Source organism: Stegodyphus dumicola, chromosome 2 (genome assembly GCF_044657685.1).
Source record: "Stegodyphus dumicola isolate Sdum_Otavi_A_Nest chromosome 2, ASM4465768v1".
NCBI classification, from domain to species: Eukaryota; Metazoa; Arthropoda; class Arachnida; order Araneae; family Eresidae; genus Stegodyphus; species Stegodyphus dumicola.
The window spans coordinates 279,373,230-279,397,275 of record NC_140769.1 but is presented as its reverse complement, the minus strand read 5'-3'; the positions used below and the strand labels follow the sequence as shown (position 1 = coordinate 279,397,275).

Here is a 24,046-nt window from a genome sequence, read left to right as displayed (position 1 = left end):
AGGCACCAGTGCATGTGATGCGCTAACTCATGATCGATGTGTTTGACCTAAGGCATATCGCTTGAGAGATCTACTTGGCTTTTTGTAGATCATATTACGAGGTTTCTGAATAGCTATAAGGATGTGTTATCTCAAAGGTTGTACAGTAAGACCCCGCTTAACGCTGTTTCGTTTAGCGCTGTTTCGGTTTAGCGCTCTTTTATTTCAACCCGGGGATTCCACGAAATCGCTCGCAGCATACGGGGATTCCCCGAAATATTATGCAGCGATAGGTTTCAAATACATATCCGAAAGAGTGTACTTGTATTTCTTGTTTGGTGCGGTATTGTACAGACATATTTTGAAGGGGTAAATGTGGAAGATGTCGAAGAAATAATTCAAGAAGCAGCGGCTAGTCTTTCTAATGATGAGCTCAAGGAATTAACTGAACAAGAAGAAAACAAAAATGTTGACAGCAGTGATTCAGAAGAAGAGCAAAAAGAACTTTCGATGGCGTTTGTAAAAAGGAGTTTGTCTACCATAACTGAAATAATGGATCAATTCATTGAAAATGATCAGAATTTTGACAGGAGCTCAAAAGTAAGGCGTGGTGTTAGAGATGCTCTATCCGTTTATGAAGAACTTTTAAGAGAACAACGCAAAAGAAAAAGGCAAACAACATTAGTTGCTTTTGTCACAAAAAGGCAGAACACTGAAAACGCGGAAGGCTAACTAAATATGACTGACTTAGAATTTTATTTGTTTTTTTAAAAGAATATTCGTTTTGTTATTTATATTTTTTTATTTTTGCAAGAAATAATAATGTGGTATTAATTTGGGCTTTAAGAAATAAATGTTTGGTTTTATTTTTATTAAAAAAACATACTTTTTAAATTTAATACGTAACCAATTTCCTAGCCATCTTCCATTTCCTAACCCCAATATTTACATGTAAAGATAGCCTCGTTTAGCGCTGTTTCGCATTACACTCTACTTTGATGGAACGTATCCCCCGCGTTAAGCGGGGTCTTACTGTATTTGCAATGCTTATGCGATTAAATGTCTTATCTCAAAAATACTTGCTACCGCGGGTAGGACTCTGTCTTCGACATCAGTTCGAACTCAATCTTCTTGCCGATCGCAGTATTTCTTTCAAAGTTACTGAGCCCAATAAGTATGGAACACGACGAAGAAGTTACTTCTAGCGAAGATGAGTTTAATTTTTCGGCAATAACGAACGAAATTACATCACTACATAGACAGCTTGCTCATGAGAACGAAGACGGAGGTGATAAAGATTGTGACGACATTAGAGGAGTAAGAAGACGAAAAATCCGAATAATCGATAGTGAACCTGGAAGCCAAAGTGATTGTACAGAAGAGACTGAACCTTCAGAATGGACAGTGTGCACTTTGCGTTACCACCGGTTGAGAACCCCTGTATCTACCATAAACCTGTTATATTATAGCTCTATGGTATCTACTGCGTGCCACATTTTCATTTATTATTATTACTTCATTTCTTCAGAGTATTACCCCAGAAGGGCTATTAATTTCGTTTCGGCATTTTGCATCAAAAACTTTAAAAGTCTGAATTACTTTTTAAATTGTTGCCACCAAATATTATCGCCCCGTATTATATTTAAAGAAATTAACTAATCAAAAATCTGCATAAATGTATATATGTTTCTCGCATTGTGATGAAACGACGGCACCTAGAGCCATCAAATTTTGAATAACGTACGTTTCCATCCGAATACAAGCATCTAGAAGCCCAAATTTGGAATCCGTTTTATTATCTATTTCATATTTTGTAAAGCATTTATGCGTTTTTGGTTAAGAAATTTAACGATTTCAAAGCGAGCAATGGCAACACTATACGAAAAAAAAAAAAAAAAAAATCATTTTTATCCCAGCGCGCGAGACTGTGTATTAGAAATTCTAAAGATATGTTATTTTTAAATTATTTTGCGATATTGCTGTTGAATTGAATTGTATGAATTAAGTGCGAAGAACATGGTATTTAATAAATAAAGGTAACCCTCAAAACACTAAAAAACGCCCTTTTAGGCGTAATGTAAAACCTGAAAGCTTTCATATTTTTTTTTTTTATTTTATACTTAGTAGTTCATAGATGGAAGACGATGTAATAAAGAAAATCAGCGTCCCCAGACGAAAGAACATTATTGCGGCTAAGCAGCGCAGCTAATCAAAACATTTTTTAAAAATATCGGTAAATTGTGTTACAGAATTTCAAGAAAACGGCATCTGAAAAATTATTTTCCGATTATACTACCGGTATAACTTATTATTATTATATATGATTATTTACATTATTTTATCAAAATAAACACTTCAAAGTTCTGGAATTTTCAGCAGAAATATTGGTATAGGAGTTCACACTATCCCAAAGTACAATCAGTAGTTACGCATCAAACTACTAAAAATCTGAACAGAAGCGTAGCTAGGATTTTCAACGCCCGGGAACAACTGAGATTTTGAGCCCCTTTCTGTGTACCAAGAATGTAAAACATTTCATTCCAAAGTTTCATAACATCAGTTTGGCGCCCCCTGGATGCTGCCCCCGGGGGCAGCTGTCCTTCCTTGCCCCACCCTAGTTACGCCACTGAATCTGAAACACAACGCAATCCAAAGCGCATCCAAAGAGAAAGCTAACTCTGATACAGTCAAAAGTCGTTAATTCGGACACCCATAATCCGGACCTCAAAGCTACAAACTTTCTGCGTAAGCTTCCGTAAAGGTCTTACGCGCATACGTCGCATTGACGCATGCGCGTAAGACCTTTACGGCTGCGAATATGCGTGTGCGCAAAATACGTTTACGAATGCGCGTTTAATGTATAACGGACAGTATAAGCTAAGCTAAAATTATCTAATTCAGTTAATGTTGCAGATTGCAATGTTCCTTAATCTTCGAATTGGATTCGGCTTATTATTTTTTGCAGACTGTTAGAGCAATTTTATAAAAGTAAGCTTGAACTTTCGATTATGTCAAATAGAATTTCTGATATATATTTACTAATATGTAAAGGATCTACAAAGCAAAAGTATGTTTCTAAGTCCATTAAACAAAAAGTGGAATTGCTGCAAAAAATGGATAAAGGCATATCCTTTGTTTATCTAAACTTTAACGTTTGTTATCTAAACTTTGTTTATTTTTAACGCCGCGGCACGCAATGAATTGGAAGTTGATCTGACATCACTATCCTTATCTTCAGGGCAGATGTTTTTATTTTATTTGGCTTATAATTCCTTACTAAATGCAGTATTTCATCTCGATGTACTCCGTCTTTGATATGATTTAAATCAAATTCCTCGTCATTATACTTCGCTTCCGATAGCGAAGAAAGTGACAGAGGTTATCGAAAACGAAAAAATTTCGATTGACAAATTAGTCGGTATTCTCGAAACAGCAATTATAAAACTTGAACAGCAGAACTTTGTAACTGAACAAGAAATTATGTCTGTTTATAGAATTAAAGAGAATGTATTATCACATAAAAAACGAAGCAACTTACATTGAAAGAAATGTTTAATAGAGTAAACAAATAAATATTAAGCTTTTTTTTTTGTAAATTTTGATACCCTTTAGATCATAATTGTTATTTATTTCATAAATTACGGTTTCATATTTTTAATTTTATAATTTCTGCATGCCATCTTACCAGATTTAAACTGATGATCTATAATCAGGAAAAATCGATAATCCGGAATCGCCGAAGTGCCGACGAGTCTGGATTAACGACTTTTGACTGTATCTCAATTCGTGTGGAACTAACAGCTCGCAACAAGAATAACTAAGAGCAGATGCTCTCTCTTCAGCTTTAAATGGTTTTCAATCGGCTGCCGAGATATTTCTAGTACTTTCTGCTTCTCGAAATAATTAGAAAGCAATATGAGGGTGGAATTATGGTTACAGGTAACATAGTGGTCAATTACATTTATTCATACAGATTACGATAATACGGGGACCGGACCAAAATGTCGCCAAGCTTGGCGAGTGTTGGTGATATTTTGCCAAAATTGGAGATAAAAATATCGCCAAAACCGTTGTCAGCTTTCGACATCTCGCCAAATTCCCGAGATACCCATCAAATGCACTTGGCACTGTACTCTTACTTTTCCGGCATAGCTTCTCTTTAGATTTTTATTTCATGTTACAAAAGAAATATAATAATTTTACTTATTATTGCGCTAAAATAATCGTTCTATGTACAAAATTCGTAACAATATTTTACAGTTAACGGTATTAGTACACACATGAAGAATATGATTAACAGCAAGTAAAGTTATGAGAAATGCACATTATAAAACCTGTTGCGAGATTAATAAGGTTCCTTGCATGGAAATAACTGATCTAAAAATCTTTTGGCTGAATAAATTGCATGCACTTGTCATTATTAATTCATTGCATAACATTTTAATTTTCTTAGATAAAATTAAACAAAGAAATTTTAGCTTTTGAATATTTATAATTTTATTTTAAATTGCATATAGATACAAATAAATAGTCAATTTTGCTCAGGACTAGTTTTCTCACTTTTATGATAAATTTGTCTATTTTCTATTGATAACAATATAGTACATAGTTCAAAAACAGAAAACTGAATTTTACAATAATTTCATTAAAAATACAACTGATTATTTTTTATATAGAAACTGCAAGTCCTCTGTAATTCAGAATTGACTATATGTAAGCTGCGTAAAATGATGATGGAAAAAATAATTTTTGAGCCAGGGAATATTCAAGTAGATAAAAAATTACTAGTTGTTCCAAAGAAAATTTATACGCAGGCCAAATTAAAATTAGAAAAATTTACATAATATACCATATAAATATCAAGAATTGACTAATAGTATTAATGATATGTTTATTTATTTTACAGTTTTACATGTTTATTTATTTATTTTTATTATTTTTTACTACCAGTTCATTTTACAGTTCCAGAACAAAATCTCATCAAATTCTATATACAATGCAAGGTTAAAAAAATGTCACTGTTCAAAATAGTAATATAGATTAAACCTGCATTTCAAATTTATACATGCAAACCTATTCATGGAAAATTAAATCACTCTTAAAAAAATAATAAATGGCGAATGCGATATACATGATATTTTTAAAATTAGAATGGGACATAAGTTATTTAGAAGTTGTAATGAAATACACTCTAAGAAAAAAATAAAATGCACCAAGAAGGAATTATCCAAAAGGGAAGAAAATCGATACATATTATGCCCATGTACAGAAAAACAAATGTTGACAGTTTCAGAAAAATTGGGATTATTCAAACAAGAGAAATAGCTTCACAAAGTGAGCAAGTCAATGACGTGTTGATCTACCTCTGGTCCTTATGCAAGCAGTTATTCGTCATGGCATTAACTGATAAGAGTTAGCGGATGTCCTCCTGTGGGATATCATGCCAAATTCTGTCCAGTTGGTACGTTACATCGGGAAAATCAAACTGGTTGGAGGGCTCTGCCCATAATGCTCCAAATGTTTTCAACGGAATAGAGATCTGGCAATCTTGCTGAAATATAAATTCAATAGCGAGATATATATGGCAACACAATGGGATGTAGAATATCCTCAACTTACTGACGTGCTATAAGAATGCTGTGGATGACAGCCGAAGGGATCCTGCTATTAAATGAAATCAAACTCCAGACTATCCCTCCTGACTGTCAGGCCGTATGGCGCGGGTGACAGTCAAGTTGGTATCCCACTGTTGTCCAGAGCATCTTCAGGACATGTCTTCGCTAGTCATTGGGGCTCAATTCGAAATGGAACTCATCACTTTAAAGGGGTTTGTCGATGTACAGAGGTCATCAATGGTAGTTGACGCAAAGCCCTTTCTCTGAGCCGCCTATTAATGGTCCTTGCAGTCACTGGAGCACCAGCAGTATGATGATGATGAATATGGGGCTCTGAGTGCCGCTGTGATGATTGATCAGTTCTCGCGTTCTCTGTCGTCTCTTTATGCTGACCACTTCCTTCTTGATGTGTTCAACCATGGTTCCCCCATTCTGCCAACATTGTCTAATAATGGTATCACTCCTACCCAAATGTCGAGCTTCGTGGATTAGACCAACCGGCTTCTTTGAGCCCAGCTATAGGTCCTCTGTCATATGCTGAGATCTGTGCATATTGTTCATGCAACTCTATGAAAGGCATAGCTACTATCTGTCTGAATACATGGAATGAAATTCACAAAGATTTTATGACCTGGAGTCGAAATTTCTCCTCTTTAATATCCTGCTAGTTGCGCTGCAGCATCACAAGTTCATTCGTTGGCCACCACACGTTTAAATTTTGCTTTTTTTCATCGAAACTTGTAGGCATATCAATTTGTGTCCAATTTGCATTACTCCTTTTTGGTGCGTTTAAATCCAAATGGCAATTTGCCCAGAAGGACTATTAATTTCATTTTGGCATTTTGCGTTGATTCACTCTAAATGGCGAATCACCTTTTTCAGTGGTTGCCACTAAATATTAGAGCCATGTATTATATTTAAAGAAATTAAATAATGAGGAATCTACATAAATGTATGTATGTTTCTCACAGTGTGATAAAACAACAGTATCTAGAGCCATCTTATTTTGAATAATGTATGTCTTCACCCGAATATGCGCATTTGGAAGTCCAAATTTATTTTATTATTTGCTTCATATTTTGTCAGATGTTAAATAATTTTTATTAAGAAACTCAGCAATTTCAAAGTAAGCAATGGCAACACTGAACGGAAATATATATATATATATATACAGTCAAAAGTCGTTAATTCGGACACCCATAATCCTGAATGATCTATAATCCGGAACTCAAAGCTACAAACTTTCTGCGCATGCGTCGCGTTCACGCATGCGCAGAAACGCATGCGTTCACGCGTTTACGAGAGCGCATAAGACCCTTACAGCTGCGAATATGTTTGTGCGCATGCGCGTTTAATGTGTAACGGAGTCATACGCTAAGCTAAAGTTATCTAATTGAATTAATGTTGCAGATTGCGTTGTTCCTTAATCTTCGAATTGGATCCGGCTTATTATTTTTTGCAGACTGTTAGAGCAATTTTATAAAAGTAAGCTTGAACTTTCGATTATGTCAAACAGAATTTCCGATATATATTTACTACAAAGCGAAAGTATATTTTGAAATCCGAAATCTGTTTATCAATTTCACGCTGCTCTGCGGCAGAGGGGGGGGCATTAGATTATGATAGATTAGAAAGATTATGTCAAATAGAATTTCCGATATATATTTACTAATATGTAATTTGTATCTACAAAGCGAAAGTATGTTTTGAAATCCGAAATATGTTTATCAATTTCCCGCTGCGGATTGGAAGTTGATCTGTCAGCACTATCCTTATCTTCAGAGCAGATGTTTTTATTTTATTTGGTTTATAATTCCGTACTAAGTGTAGTATTTCATCTCGATATACTCCGTCTTTGATATGATTTAAATCAAGTTCCTCGTCATTATAATTCGCTTCCGATAGTGAAGAAAGTGACCCAGAGGTTATTGAAAACGAAAACATTTCGATTGACAAATTAGTCGGTATTCTCAACACAGCAATTATAGGACTTGAACAGCGGAACTTTGTAACTAAACAAGAAATTATGTCTGTTTAATAGAATTAAAGAGAAAGTATTATCACATGAAACGAAGCAACTAACATTGAAGGAAATGTTTAATAAAGTAAACAAATAAATATTAAGCTTTTTCTTTTTGTAAATTTTGATACCCTTTAGATCATAATTGTTCTTTATTTCATAAATTACGGTTTCATATTTTTAATTTTGTAATTTCTGCATGCCATCTTACCAGATTTAAACTGATGATCTATAATCCGGAAAAATCGATAATCCGGAATCGCCGAAGTCCCGACGAGTCCGGATTAACGACTTTTGACTGTATATATATATATATATCCTCAGTACGGGTGACTGTGTATCAGAAATTTTAAAGATATGCACCTTTTTAAAGTATTTTGAGATATTGCTGTTTGAATGGAATTTTATGGTTTAAGTGTGAAGAACATGATATTTAATAAATAAAGGAAACACACACAAAAACGTTAAAAAAAGCATGCCCCCTTGGGTATAATATAAAATCTGAAAGCTTTCAGATTTTTTTTTGGGGGGGGTATGTTTTCAGAATACAGCAAAATTTCTGCAATAATGACTTTTCCCCCCTTTGGTCTTACAGTGTACGTACATTTTGTTTAAAATTCTTACAAATAATGTAATATATTACATATCTATATATACACATTAATTTACTTCCTTCATTTACAGCAACAGGTTAAAAAAAACGCATACTTCATATACAAAGCAAAGTAATAAAGTAACACTGCATAGTATGGACTAGGAAATATTTTGAGTGCACATAAAATATATACATACATTAACTGCAATACCTACACACCCTATCCACAGTGAAATATAAAAGTATCCCTTTCCTCTTAACAAAATAAATAAATAAATAAATAAAATAAACTATTTTCCTTATATAAATGAGATGTAGAAATGTACACTTATATTCTCGATTTCAAATTAAATCTCACATATTTCCAATTTTAAGATTTTGTTAATGTCTGAAGCTTGCACTTTTTAGACACATATCCCATGTTCATTTTTTTTTAACCAGAATTTGTTTGGAGTTCATCATTTTTTTTTTTTCCTTACAGAAATTTTTTAATAAAATATTCACTAAAGGCCAAACAATTTTTTAACTTAAAAATTCTGATGAATGACTTAAAGGACATTCTAGACATACAGTCAAAAGTCGTTAATCCGGACTCGTCGGGACTTCGGCGATTCTGGATTATCGATTTTTCCGGATTATAGATCATCAGTTTAAATCTGGTAGGATGGCATGCAGAAATTACAAAATTAAAAATATGAAACCGTAATTTATGAAATAAAGAACAATTATGATCTAAAGGGTATCAAAATTTACAAAAAGAAAAAGCTTAGTATTTATTTGTTTACTTTATTAAACATTTCTTTCAATGTAAGTTGCTTCGTTTCATGTGATAAAACTTTCTCTTTAATTCTATTAAACAGACATAATTTCTTGTTCAGTTACAAAGTTCCGCCGTTCAAGTCCTATAATTGCTGTGTCAAGAACACCGACTAATTTGTCAATCGAAATTTTTTGTTTTCAATAACCTCTGTCACTTTTCTTCGCTATCGGAAGCGAATTATAATGACGAGGAACTTGTTTTAAATCATATCAAAGACGGAGCATATCGAGTTAAAATACTACATTTGGTAAGGAATTATAAGCCAAAAAAAATAAAAACATCTGCGCTGAAGATAAGGATAGTGCTGACAAATCAACTTCCAATTCATTAGGCGCCCGCCGCCGAGCAGCGTGAAATTGATAAAGAGATTTCAGATTTCAAAACATACTTTCGCTTTAGATCCTTTACATATTAACAAATATATATCGGAAATTCTATTTGATATAATCGAAAGTTTAAGCTTACTTTTATAAAATTGCTCTTACAGTCTGCAAAAAATAATAAGCCGGATGCAATTCGAAAATTAAGGAACAACGCAATCATCAACATTAACTGAAATAGATAATTATTTAGCTTATACGTCCATTATACATAAAATGCGCACGCGAAAACGTATTCTGCACTTGCGCACACTCACATGCGCAGTCGTAAAAGGTCTTACGTGCACGCGTGAACGCCTCTGTGCATGTGTCAATGCGGCGCATGCGCAGAAAGTTTTTAGTTTTGATGTCCGGATTATAGATCATTCTGAATTATGGGTGTCCGAATTAACGACTTTTGACTGTATATACCAAACTTAATAAACATTGAGGAGCTAATTTTTTAAAAACTACTCGTACAATTTTTACAAAACTTGGTAGTTTGGCATAATTTGAGTCGTAGAATCGAAATATGGAAAAAAAATTGTATGTTATTTCAGAAAAAGTTTGATTTTGTGTCAAAATACCTATATTAGAACAATATTACATATAAATTTAATACATATCCTAAGTTGTGCTCTTGAGATATTAAAAACACAAGTTGAATTTCCTGAATTGGCCCAGTACAACGGGAGATATAGAACCGTCCTTTTTTTTTTTTTTTTTTGAGCAGTGTACATATTTTCAGAATCTTGCTTAATCTTTGGATTATGGTAACTCAGCGATTTTTTTGGCGACCAACCTTGCCGACCAAGAAAGTCACAGAGAAGTTATTGAAAACGAAAAAATTTCGATTGACAAGTTGGTTTGTATTCTCGGCACAGCAATGACAGGACTTGAACAGTGGAACTGGTAAATCTTTACATTATGGTAACTGGGCGATTTTTTGGCGAAAATTTCGCGACCAACCCTGCTACAGCAACCTGCTAGTTTTGTTTTGGACGCCATTTTGTTTTCATGAACTAAAGGCATTTTTTTTTTTTTTTTCTTTTTATTTACTCAACATTTTTTTCCAACAATCTGCTAGCCGAATTACGCTTATGCTAGAACTTTTATGGAACAAAATTGCTTAATCATGACGAAGATTAGGTGCGAAATTGGGAGAAAGTGCAGAATCGTAAACTGCTTGCTGCGTTTTTAAGAATTGCACATACACTGTATCCATGTACATGTCGACCTATTTTCAGTTGTAAAAACATCCCAGAATTGCACAAAAATGGCATTGTGCACACTCGACTTTATCCATGTACACTGCTAAAGTCCTAGCCAGTAACCTTTATCACCTTACCAAAATGTCGCCAAACTACCTGTTACCATATTCTAAATATTAGCCAGAATCTCTTATGATTCAGAATGCAGCCATACATGATGTATACATGAACTTCTTAACTTATGATCTGTACCAGTATCTGTAAAAAAAAAAAAAAAAAAAAAAATTAACTCAAATACATTAATACTGTATATTCATCCATTAACATGCTCTGCTATGGGTACTAATTAGAATACTGCACAACTAATGATTTATAAAACACATGAGATGCATTCCATATTATTATACATTATCTCCTATATATATGAATTCAAATAAAAATTTGACAGTTTAGAAATCTCAACATTATTTAGATACATAAATGTGTTTAGGAAATTAGAAGTTGTCTCAACACTGTTAGTGATTCATTGCATCTACAAATATTAAGATTCTGTCTGTTGTCATATGAATGCATTTCCCCCTATAGATTATATAAATTTTATTTGCCATTTTTTTTACAAGAATATATACTTTACATAACACAAAAAATGCCTGTGATTTATATTAAAAGAGTATATACATTTATTCGCAATTCATTTTCAATATTCTTAACATTAAACTACTAAAACATTTACTTGAAAAGCCTGCACAGAGAGAATTGTTCTAGTGCAACAATATATTAAAAATGCAGCCAGAAGAGAACCAAAAAAAAAACTTCCCACAAAATTACGAAGCTTTCCACATCGAAACAATAACAAACTTCCGACGTCCAGGTTCTTTAACATACATTCTTTGATACCAAATAGAGCTGGAACAAACCGCTAAAACACGGCCCAGACAATCTTAAATCAGACTTGCAATAGTTTTAACGTTTCTCTATTATTCTATCACCTAACTTAATTATTCAACTTAAACTGCCTAATTTTTCTTTTGAAGTTTAAATTAATATTCTAATCTTCTAAATCTAACTCCCTCACATGCTACTCAAAACACTTTATTAATGTATTTCTGTTCCAGCAATCTGCACAAGTACAAGCTTGCATATCTTCAAACATCAACAGCAATCAGGTATTTTTGGTCAATTCTGTCCCCTTTTTTTATTTCTTTCCACTTTTTAATCCACCTCTCCTCTCCAACTTTTAACGTTTTTCTTTAATTCCCTTCCCTTTAACTATCCTAAAACTTCTCCGTCTTTTCCACAGTTAACTTTCTCTCACGGTTCTTTCCGCTCCAAAAGTTGCTCCTATTGTACTCTCGCCACGGGCGGTAGGAGAACTTTTTCTACTCTTGAATCCTTTCCCCCCCTTCTTTTCGTTCCACCTTCCCTGCTCTGCTTCAGTCGTAAGACTCCCTCCCCCCCAGCCCATCCCCAAGGCATTAGCGATTACTGCGGTTTTCCGTATTACCTAATATACCTTTCCCGAGCCCTGGAAAATTATGATTCCCGGCTAATTGTCTTTCAATCTTTGCGATTCCATTAATGCAATGCATTCAGGAATCTGCCCTTATCCGTCACCTCTCTCTCTTTCAACCTAGTAAAACAGGTTGAAAGCAGAAAGAATTTATCGTCCATAGAATGGACTCCTTATTCACTTCCTTCCCCGTCAGCCCATAATGGTCTCCTTCATTACCCTTCAGCCAGTGCTTTGTCTTAATCACCTCAGTTTTCTCCTTAACGAAGTTGTGGAGGTAATTGCATTAAGTTGCAAAGGTACTCCGGAAAATATCGCCTTGGGCCTTGGAACAAACCGCATGTATTCGTTACCGAGTAACGGGTACATCGGTTGACTCGAAGTACCGATTCGGTACTCATAAATTCATTTCGTTACTCGCATCTGTTCGTTACTCGCATCAGTCGTACGATCAACACCGACTCTACTACAAGCCAGACGGCGGTTTTGTGACGTCACAAGTTGTGGTCATCGGGGATTTGATGCGTCGTCCGTTGTAACGAACGAAGCGTCGTTGTTGCTATCGCTATTTTACAGTGTTCTTTTGTTGACATATTTGTTGGTCGATTCCGACTTAATTTTGACAAATATGGGTGGATGTGTTGCATCAAATTGTTCCAATCATTCAAAAAATAAGTTTAGGATGTTTCGCCAAAAATGAAGAAAATGGATAATTAATTCTCGTCAAAATCAATGGATTCCGGTCTCAAAAGCATGTTTTTGAGGTAAGTTCAGCTTCGAATTTTCTCATAGAATGTTAGAATAAATTACTCTTCGTATTTCTTTAAAACGTGCATTTTCGTTTAACTATCATTTATTGATGATCAAATGATTTTATAAATACAAAATAAACTGTGGAATGTGTGTGTGTTTGTGCAGTAAATTATAGCCGATACTGTTTGTGATGTTTCTTTTATTATCGTGAATAGTTTATGCTGTTTGTAAAATTGTACACTACATTTCATGTAAATTTTGTGCTTGGTTAGAAATGTGATATGACTTTTCGTGTTTTAATTTTACTCTACGATTGGTAATTTAATAGTCGCATGCTATATTTTGATGTATTATCACCAAACCTGTTGGTTTGCACCTTTGTTACAAATTGGATACATAGTTATGATCTAAATTATAAATTATTTAGGTTTTTCGTTATATTAAGATAAATAAATTGTGTATTTGTCTAGGCATTTTGAAGAAGTATTAATTTAAATATTCTATGCATCATTTTGATCCTATTATCATGCTTTTATGTTATAGTAAACCTTCATGTTGTATTTCTAACTATAGTTACTTTAAATTTATTTTCAATGTGTGAACAGGAAATATGTTTTAATTAGCAGTATTAATTAATTAATTTTGCAAATTTAGGTGGGGTTTAAAAGTCCTCCTGAAAATTTTTAAATTATGCTTTCTATGTGAAAAAATAATTCAAAATTTTCAAGACAAAATAATATGTGGAAATATAACTATGGATGAAGAATTTATAAATATGCATAATCAGATGAGGTAAATATTCCCTCCTGTTACAATATCAAAACAAAGATCATAAAATGTTTGACTGCACGTGGAATTTTTTTTTTTCTTCAAGAAGCTTATTCAAAATAAAAAGCAGCATGAGGAAAGTTTTGAAGCTCCTGCTTTTAAAAGGAAGAAACTAAATTAGAATCTGAATCGACAGTTTAAGAAGTTTTTACTGTTCAGTTCTGTCTGTGGAAAAGTACATTAGTTATTGCTGAAAAATTGTTGCTTATCTCTTAGAACAATAGTTATACCCACGAGTAGCTGAATGGTTAAGGTTACTGAATGCTAAGAGTACATTTTCTGTTCTTTTTCTGAACATGCTGTTGGTTTTTGTTTTTTTAGTTTTTTTTACGTATAATGTGAATACAAGCCAGTTCTCATTAGAAAGTCCTTCACCATGAGCAGGTAGCACTTTTGAGCTTTGTGATAGTCAACTAACCAAACTGTTATGAATATTAGATAATAAGCTTAACATTGGTGAAGATCTTTCTCGTAAATTTGACATGGAATATCTCTTGGTCTGCTAAATCAAATTTACTTTTGTGTGACCTTACATCAGAGGCACCAATCGTGAATCTGTTTTGGCGTGTTTTAAGAATTATAAATGAAAAATTTATTGCTACTGTGGAAGAATGCTCAACTAATGTTTACCTTACTAATCAATTCTTATAGTATTGTAATGGCTTGCTCTGTTGCAATTTTTTCGCTAACCAGAAACTTTCAGTACTGCATTTCCTTTAATTGTGTTTTTGTTTATGCCCTTTCAGTTATAATTCTTATAATCATAGGGATAATGAAAGTATTTAAATACTTTATATTTTAAGAATTAATTAAGTTTTTTTATTTATGGTAATATTTTGCACAGTTTATAAAGTAAACATTTCACACAAGAGAGCATATATTTTCGGGAATATTGTTTAAAGTAAAAATGATATCAGTTTTTAAACATTATATATATATATATATTAAGAAAATAAAATCAGGCTCTAGTGTAGAATTGGGTGCCCCTTTGATCAGCGACATTTTTTTTTTTTGCAATGAAACCTCGCTTCAGGTTACCATGATAGTTTTAACTTTGTTTTAGCTTCCTTATTTAAATGAAAATAGATTGATGTGTACATGGACAAATTTAAGGCAGTGCGCAATGCCTAGTTTGTGCAATTCTAGGATGCTTTTTTAAGTGAAAACATATCGATGTGTACATGGACACAGAGTTCGTGCAATTTTTTTTTTTTTTTTTCCTATTACTTATTACATGCTCCGCCTTTAGGCACTACAGGAAAAGGAGGAATGCCCCGTGGAGGTCTTGGTAAAATCCTAGTATACGGTGCAGCCTTGGTGCAATTTTGAAAATTATCGCCAACATCAAAATGACCTGTTTAACTACTCATCGTATATGTCCCGTTTACTGCTCATCATAAAGTGGGCAAAAGTAGCCAAATCCCTTGTGCACCAGATACTAGGATTAAACTTTTAAAATCCTAGTATACGGTGCAGCCTTGGTGCGATTTTGAAACTTATCGCCAACACCAAAAATGACCCAAAGAACGTCTATGTATATACTATAGTATATGCTATGTATAACTATATATATTTTTTGAATGACGTGTTTACTACTCATCATATATGTCCCGTTTTTACTGCTCATCATAAAGTCGCCAAATCCTGTGTGCACCGGATACTAGGATTAAACCGAGGTCTTTTTAAGGTAAACTGGCTCATATCCAAGTTACACATGGGGAAAGCCACGAAAACGCCCATTTGCCGGGATTCGAACTACCAGTGTTCAGCGGCTTTTACCGCTTGCCCACTGGTGGGCTTATGCGATTCTTTGACTTCTTATTTTGGTTTTGTATGGCGGCCATTTTGAAATTGTGCCTTCCTGACGCCGATCTTGAAGTCAAAAAAGAATCGCCAAAATACAAGGGACACCCAATTGTAAACTTTTACCTAAAATCACTACTCATCATGACACCAAATTTTTTAAAATGAATTTAGATCAGTAAAATATTCAAGACTATGCAAATTGTAAACAAAAACCAATGCACGTATAAAGAATTCTTTATTTGATTGCAGTCTTAATGTGACATGTCAGAACACTTTTCATATTTCACATTTTATTTATTCATTAAAAATTATTATGCATTCAAGTTTGTTTTCATTTTAAACTTAGTTTTGAAAAGGCATACTAAATTATTTTATATATAATATCTGTTGTAATGTCCATAGATGGATTTATATTAGAATATAAAATTTTATTTGTTAGAAAATAATACAAATTTTCATAAATTCAACTGCTAAAGAAAAATACACAACAGTACATTTATAACAAATTTTATTACAGCATCTTTACACATATCATTATAACTGAAATCCGACACAATTTATTCTGTGTTGACACAAAAGAAATACAATGCAAGAATATAAAACTCGATCATTATAAGAAATGAACATTCGTAATATGAATCATTTATAATCTTCATAATAAATGGTTTTCTCTCCTTTTAATGCAATATTCAGGTATAGAATCCAGTACAGTTCTATTATGGGGAAGCCATCGGCAAATTTTTTGCTAAACTCGCCAAGAGACTGGTTCATATGAAGTCGCCAATGTTTACTTCTAAAGTCATTATAATGTTAACTTTTTTAAGAAAATGTAAAAGAATGTCTTTTCAAAATTGGCAATGAGAATGCAAATTCCGAAGACGTAATGGTCACTTGTTGTTTTATTACAGCATCTTTACACATATCATTATAACTGAAATCCGACACAATTTATTCTGTGTTGACACAAAAGAAATACAATGCAAGAATATAAAACTCGATCATTATAAGAAATGCAATATTCAGGTATAGAATCCAGTACAGTTCTATTATGGGGAAGCCATCGGCAAATTTTTTGCTAAACTCGCCAAGAGACTGGTTCATATGAAGTCGCCAATGTTTACTTCTAAAGTCATTATAATGTTAACTTTTTTAAGAAAATGTAAAAGAATGTCTTTTCAAAATTGGCAATGAGAATGCAAATTCCGAAGACGTAATGGTCACTTGTTGTTTTATTACAGCATCTTTACACATATCATTATAACTGAAATCCGACACAATTTATTCTGTGTTGACACAAAAGAAATACAATGCAAGAATATAAAACTCGATCATTATAAGAAATGAACATTCGTAATATGAATCATTTATAATCTTCATAATAAATGGTTTTCTCTCCTTTTAATGCAATATTCAGGTATAGAATCCAGTACAGTTCTATTATGGGGAAGCCATCGGCAAATTTTTTGCTAAACTCGCCAAGAGACTGGTTCATATGAAGTCGCCAATGTTTACTTCTAAAGTCATTATAATGTTAACTTTTTTAAGAAAATGTAAAAGAATGTCTTTTCAAAATTGGCAATGAGAATGCAAATTCCGAAGACGTAATGGTCACTTGTATTTCAATCAACAAGCCTTCAAAACAAGTTTCCCATATTCTATTATAAAATCTCTGGTTTCAATGATAATTGTAAGAGAATACATGTCAATATAGAATAATGACAATACACCAATGGCATTTTAGGAAAAAAAAAAAAAAGTTTGCTTATTATCAATAATTAAATTTACAGTTATATGAAATAAAATAAACATACCTATTATATGCATCACAAGGTGATTTGTTTAAGAAATATTTTTTCATTCTTATGATACTCAGTTTCATAATATCCACAATTATCTGGGACATTTTTTACTTCGTCAGCACATAAAGCTCTTGCAATAATCAAAGATCTTTCCATCTATTTTATAATACTGACGATTTGTTACACAAGACACCACACTGATAAGCACAAATGTATATTACCAAATGAAGAGTTTTTGTTGAAAATAAGGAGGATGAATTATTCCAATACTTATATTTGGAATTAAATCATGCACACAATCAAGTTCTAAATATTCCTTTGTTAATCATTTTCTTTATCATTCAGGACTGATCGATATTCTTGAACAGAGTGGTGTGACAATGGATATTGCACATATTTTTTAGTCCACAAAGCACCAATTCTTAACTTCAATAAACTAAGATATATCCTATGCATTTTTACACCTGAGAGCCATTTCATGATAAAAACACTCCTTTCTTCGTTATGAATACCTGAAACAAACAAAGAAAAAACAGAACAAATTTATTTTTTAGTCTTTAAAATCATATATCAAATATTATTATACAGGTGAAATGTTATAAAGACCTTAGTATTTCAATAAAAATTCTTTGTAAAGACTTATAAATTAATATCATAATATATTTATAGAGCTTGGGTCAAAATTATTATTATGAAATATAATTATTGCTGTATATCTCTTTTTCTTTTTAATAAACAACAAGGTGTTAGCCGAGGTTTCCAAGCCTTGTTACCAAAGTGTACGTGGTAGAGCCTTATAATGTCAGGAAAAGTGCAATGACAGAAAAGGATACCGGACGTCCCTTGCAGTCACACTTCATCATTCTTTATTTAACTATTTCAATAACTTTTCAAACTTTTAGTCTGTTTGCTTATTTTTCATGTTCCAAAACGAAAAGTCCCTAGGCCATTTCCAAGTCGTTTTCAAGTAGAAGCAGTCCGGCTAAGTGCCCGGTCCCAGACGCTGGGTACCCATTTTAGTCGCCTTTTACGACATGTATGAGCTACATTGGGACTATTCTTTCACACCCGGTCACCACACGGGTATATTAGTAGATTGATTTGTGCTTATTCACTGTGAATAATGTGAAGAGCAAATATTACTTGAGCCGAACATGTAGTACTATCCAGAAAGAGTCCATACAATTATTGCATAAATAGAAATATTAGAGTTAGATTGTGCAGAAAGAAGACATTATGGAATTTATCTTCTTTCTACACTACTACACTATGCCATGTAATATGTTCTTTCTACACTACTACTCTATGCCATGTAATTGCAGGATACAAAATCTTAAATAATGACGAACATTTTAAGAAACACAATTGAAATACAAAATAGAAACTTTGGGAACTTGAGAAGTAACTGAGTATAAAAAAAATTTTAAATAATATAAAACCTTCAGTAATACGGAAAACTTGGTTAAATAACTAAATAAGCAAAGAATAATATCTACAAGTCCAGAATAAATTATGATATTTAGCATTTAAATGTATAATAAATATGCTTCTTAAATCTCAGCTGCTCAGCAACAATGACATGTAGATATTTAGCAAAGGCGCTTGTAAATACAATATAGAAATTTCAGGACCTTGAGAAGTAACTTAGTATAAAACAAATTAAAAGTTATATAAAATCTTGAGTAATATTAAAAACTTTGTTAAATAAGCAAAGAATAATATATACAAGTCCAAAATAAATTTTGGTATAAAGCAATTTAAATGTATAACAAACATGCTTCTTAAATCTCAGCTGCTCACCAAAGATGACACGTAGATATTTAGCAAAGATGCAGTTTGAGAGAATTTTAAAAATTACTTTTAAAGACAGCATAAATGTTACTTTGCAAGTGTCTGATGTTTTCTTTTATTTTCTTTATTGGACTTAATATTGTCATTTTTCCTATTGCAAAGATTCTTGAGCATGATATTTGTTGATATCCAAATTATCAGTTTGCTTATACTTTCACTTGTATGACCATTATCACAAATAATATCATCAAAGAGCATTTCTTTTAATTCTAAAATTTTAAAAGTCAAATTTGTAAAAATTTTCCTCTGATTTTGTTCCAACAAAAAATCTTCATATTCTTCACTACACAACTTATTTACAATTAAATAATTATACATAATTACAATAAATGGTTTTGGCCACCTGAGTCCACCACAATCAAGATTCTTTATAAGATCATACGTTTGATCATGATTAACTGTGGAATTTATTGTAATGTTTTGTTTGCAGGTACAGCATTTCACTTTCTTTAAAACTACATGACAACAGTAACCACCCAAATAAGTCAGAACTGGCAGATGGCTACTAATGCCCTTCACATCACTCTCCGTAATATTTAATGATGGGTAATATACTGTATTATTTAATTCTATAATATCATGAAGATTATCATCATATTCAAATGATGTTAAAGGGACAGTAGTATTTTTAATAATCAATTCTAACTTAATACTTGATTGTATTCTTAATTTTTTTTCGCATTCTAATAACTGTCTCATTGAAATATGATACTGAGAACCAGAAAGTTGTCTGTATTTACCAAACCGGGCTTCAAGAGCATCAGTCTGAATTTTTCCTGGAAGTATATATTTCATTCCAAGTTCTTCAACACAATATCTAGTTAACTCCAGTATACCATAAGTAGTTTGTTTGAGAGCTGCATGAGTTTCTTTTGTAAGCATGCCTGTTGAACATTTCATTGATTCCCATGCATCTAACCAGTTAGGAAACTGATTGAGGAAAATAACTTTTGGATCAGAATCATCTGCTGTTAATGGCTTCATAAATTCACTCTTTTGATGTATACCTTTAAACATAGTTTTAACATTCATAATATCCCACCATTTGCATATTATGGATATAAACTCAGATGTATCTGAATAGTGTGGTATTTCATGCAAAGGACCCAAATGAATCAGACCTTCAATAGTAAATTTATTGAAAATCTTAAGAACCAGTTTAATGTTTTGTTTCTCTAAATTAGAAGGTGAAAGACTTGTTAGAGTTAAACCATTAGAATTTCAATTTCATGTAGCTTTCTCAAAGACATAAACGAAGCAGTTTTGAAGTGCTTCTTTGAAAGATCTTCAATATTTGGAAAAAACATACATGTACCAGGATTTTTCTTTTTCAGCCAACTGTTCCTTATATTTTTAAATAAATGAACTGCATCTATTGTGTAAAAAAGAGGCCTATTCCCATTCATTGGATGTTTGTGTAAACAAATGAATTACGTGGTGGATTTGAAAACAAACTCATGGCTTTTCTATTTATTGCATTGTTGTCTGTAATAACACAAATAACAATAATTCCCATATTTTCAAGACCTCTAATCACTTTTTTAATTACATAATGTAATGTTTCAAAATTTATTGTGTTAACAGGCATAATATGTATTACCTCTTTGAATGAAGATTCCAAACTGGATATCATAAAAGCAAATGCACTGGTTGCCGGACTGGAAGAATCAAATGCAGCCCCAATGACAGAGCCTCCTTTGTAATCAAAATATGGCTGAACATAAATTTCATCTACCAAAAGAATCACTTTTCTTTCTCGATCCTCAAGGAAAGTTACATGATTTTTTATATATTTAAAAAAATTTTCATCAATAGTTTCATTACATGGTGACAATACTAAATTGCTGCAAATTTTTTTTAAAGTCGAAGGATGAGGCATAATAATACTGCCACTATCCCTTAAAAATTTATATGCATGTGGTGATATAGTATTTAACAAGCACTAGTACATCAGGATTGTATCTAAAATTATTTTTAGGGCAAAGTAAAAGATTCATCTGGTCTTGCAAAAATTTAATAATGCTCTTATTTTTGTTGTTAGAGATAGTTTGCAGTAATTCATTAATTATATCAATTGTTATGGTTAATTTTGAATTTAACTCTTTGGTTTGAAGATTAGCAAATTTATCTAAAACAGTCCTAATTTCATTAAAATTTGTAACTTTATGTGGGAATGTGTAAGGAGATAATTGCATAATAGATTTTTCTTTAATAAATACAGACATTTCTTGATTGTCATTCACAACTACAGAATAATCAATTGATGGCCCAGGACTAAAAACAATATGAATAAAGCAAACAGTTGAGGTATCTGGAACTGTGTATACATGCCAAAATGCTGATATTCCATAGCGATCAATACATGACAAAATTTAAATTAATATATAAAAGGGAGTAAATAGTTATGTATAAAATATAAATTAATTATTTTTAAATATAAAAGGGAGTAAATAGTTATAGTGTATAGCTAATGGCATGTAAAATTTTAAGAATAAGCTGTGTTAGCTTATATTATAACATCAAATTTATACAGGTCCATAAAAAAAAAAAAAAAAGTTTTATTCTGAAACAGGTCAGGTAATATAATTATGCAAAGCCCGTTTATTCTACGATGGGCTGACACAACATTATTCAAAAAGAAATTATACATAGCACAGCAGCCTTGTCTCTACCAGAAATAACACATGTATACTAGAACATACGCCTAAAAACGTTGATATAATTAGAAAAATATAAATTTACAGAAGTAAAGTAATGTATTCTTACCTCTCTAAAATACATCCAACCTTAAAACCATAAAAAAATCAAAGTATTCTGGTTCAGCGTTCGCACAACGTAAGAAGCTTCAGCAATCAGCAAAGAGCCACCGCATGCGTTCCGAAGTTTATTATGACCAGAAGTCGTGACGTCACAGGAATTTTCGAACCGCGCGCTTAGGCTTGAAGTAGAGTCGGTGTTGGTACGATGCGGTTTATTCGAGTACGAATGATGCGGTTGCTATTCGAATACGTATGATGCGGTTGCTATGCGAATACGAATGATGCGGTTGCTGTTCGAATACGAATGATACATTTGCTAACAATACCCGTGTGCAACATTTTTCATTGATAATTTCGAATTTTTTTGGTTAACTCATCGGGCAAACTCTTGTTTACATTATGTGTTTTAGTTGAAATATTGTTTCGTTGTTGATATTTAAGAAAATGATCAATTTTGATAGCGTGAAGCGTTATTTTGTATTTGCTTTTTACATTTAGATTTATAGCGCATATTATGTTTGTAATTTGAAAATTTAGATGATTATTGATTTTTTTCTTGAGCATGCCATAGGGAGATTTTATTGATTTGAAATATTTATATACTGCACTTAGGTATTGTTTAAATAAGAATATGTAGGTTAATATAAGTTCTTTACTTCCTTGTACGAAATAAAAAGGAAGTAAGTATTGTAATCGAGAAAAATTTTTGGGTATCATATTTCAACGGAAATATCAATTTTTGACGATTACAGAATCCATGTGAATTATTTTTTGGGTGACGTACAAACAAAATTTTTTTTTCCCTTCCAGAAACGGATTGTTAAATGTAATCCCATTTACTCTATGACTAATGATTATGACTTCAAGTTGATACTTGAAAGGGATTTTTTCGTGATGTGTAAGTATGTATATATGCATTTCGCATAACTCAAAAACGATTAGTTCTAGAACGTTGAAATTTTGTATATGGGCCCGTTATAACATCTAGATGTGCACCTCCCTTTTTATTGCAATCGGTAATACTACAAAACGTAAATATGTATATTTTAAATAAATTATAATTAAATGTAAAGTACACACACACATATATATATATAAATATAAAATAAAAGCCAAGTAAGGCGAAAATAAAAGCCTTGGTTTTTATTTTATTTATTTATCACTAAGTAAGTTACTTGGCTTTTATTTTCGCAATCGTTGGTTATAGTCAGGACTTAATTTTTTAAATTAGAAGTGCTGGAGCTCTATGGAAGGCCATCAGGAAAGATGAATAAATAAATAAATAAATAAAAATAAAAAATAAATAAAATAACTAATGCAATAATAAAATAATTAACAACTAGAATATTAAATGATTATTATTATAATTCAATAAAAATGTAAAGACAAATGAAAATTTAATTAATTCTTAAATTAATGATGAACAACTAAGTAATGAAATAAAATACCAGACATCGTCTGGTTTGGGGGCTGTGGCTGAAATTGCAATTTAAGAACCAAGCCAAGCATTAGCTAAATTTAGGCCTTTGATGAGCAAATAATGTACTGTTTACCTGAGTATAGATAGAAATTTGGTTATATAGCCTATTCTTCTAAAATAGTTTTGTCGCTGCCTTCCCCCACCAATGCGCTTTTTTTCGGTTTCGGATTATTTGGTTACGGCAATGCACACTAGGGTTATTGCGTAAGGGAAGGGATGCCTTCGTGGAGGACTTTTTGAAGGTGTGTGTGTGTGGATTTAATTATGGCAAAGCACACTAGGGCTATCTGCCTAAGAGGAGGGATGCCTTTCGTGGAGGACTTTCTAAGGGAAACTGGCTCGTATACTCGTTACACATGGGGAAAACCACGAAAACACCCATGCAGCCAGCCCGTTCGCGGGATTCGAACCTCGGACCGAACTACCAGTGTTCAGCGATTTTAACGCTCGGCCGCTGGTGGGCGGACTTTTTGAAGGGAAACTGACTCATATGCAAGTTACACATGGGGAAAACCACGAAAATGTCCGTGCAGCCAGCCGTTAGCCGGGAATTGAACCCCGGACCGAACTATTTATTAGCCTTCAGTGACTTTACCGCTCGAGCGCTGGTGGGCTCTTCCTGTTTGAAAAACAGGTGTTCACTTTACGATAAAGCAAGCAC

The 24,046-nt window shown here is 32.6% G+C and overlaps 1 protein-coding gene and 1 long non-coding RNA gene across 2 annotated transcripts in view; both read right to left on the bottom strand.

Annotated features, from left to right (window-relative positions):
• Positions 1-11,902, bottom strand: part of LOC118183702 (proton-coupled folate transporter-like) — a 60,468-nt gene extending 48,566 nt beyond the window's left edge. Inside the window, exon 1 of the mRNA XM_035353295.2 lies at positions 11,333-11,902. The gene's annotated coding sequence lies outside the window, so the exon portion shown is untranslated. The remainder of the gene's footprint in view (positions 1-11,332) is intronic.
• Positions 11,903-15,987: 4,085 nt separating this feature from the next.
• LOC146998985 (uncharacterized) lies at positions 15,988-22,341 on the bottom strand. The gene is made up of 2 exons (XR_015039904.1): positions 21,913-22,341; positions 15,988-17,807 (listed from the first exon to the last, which is right to left on the bottom strand). It is a non-coding gene; the product is annotated as an uncharacterized LOC146998985 (long non-coding RNA).
• Between the last annotated feature and the right edge of the window lie 1,705 nt (positions 22,342-24,046).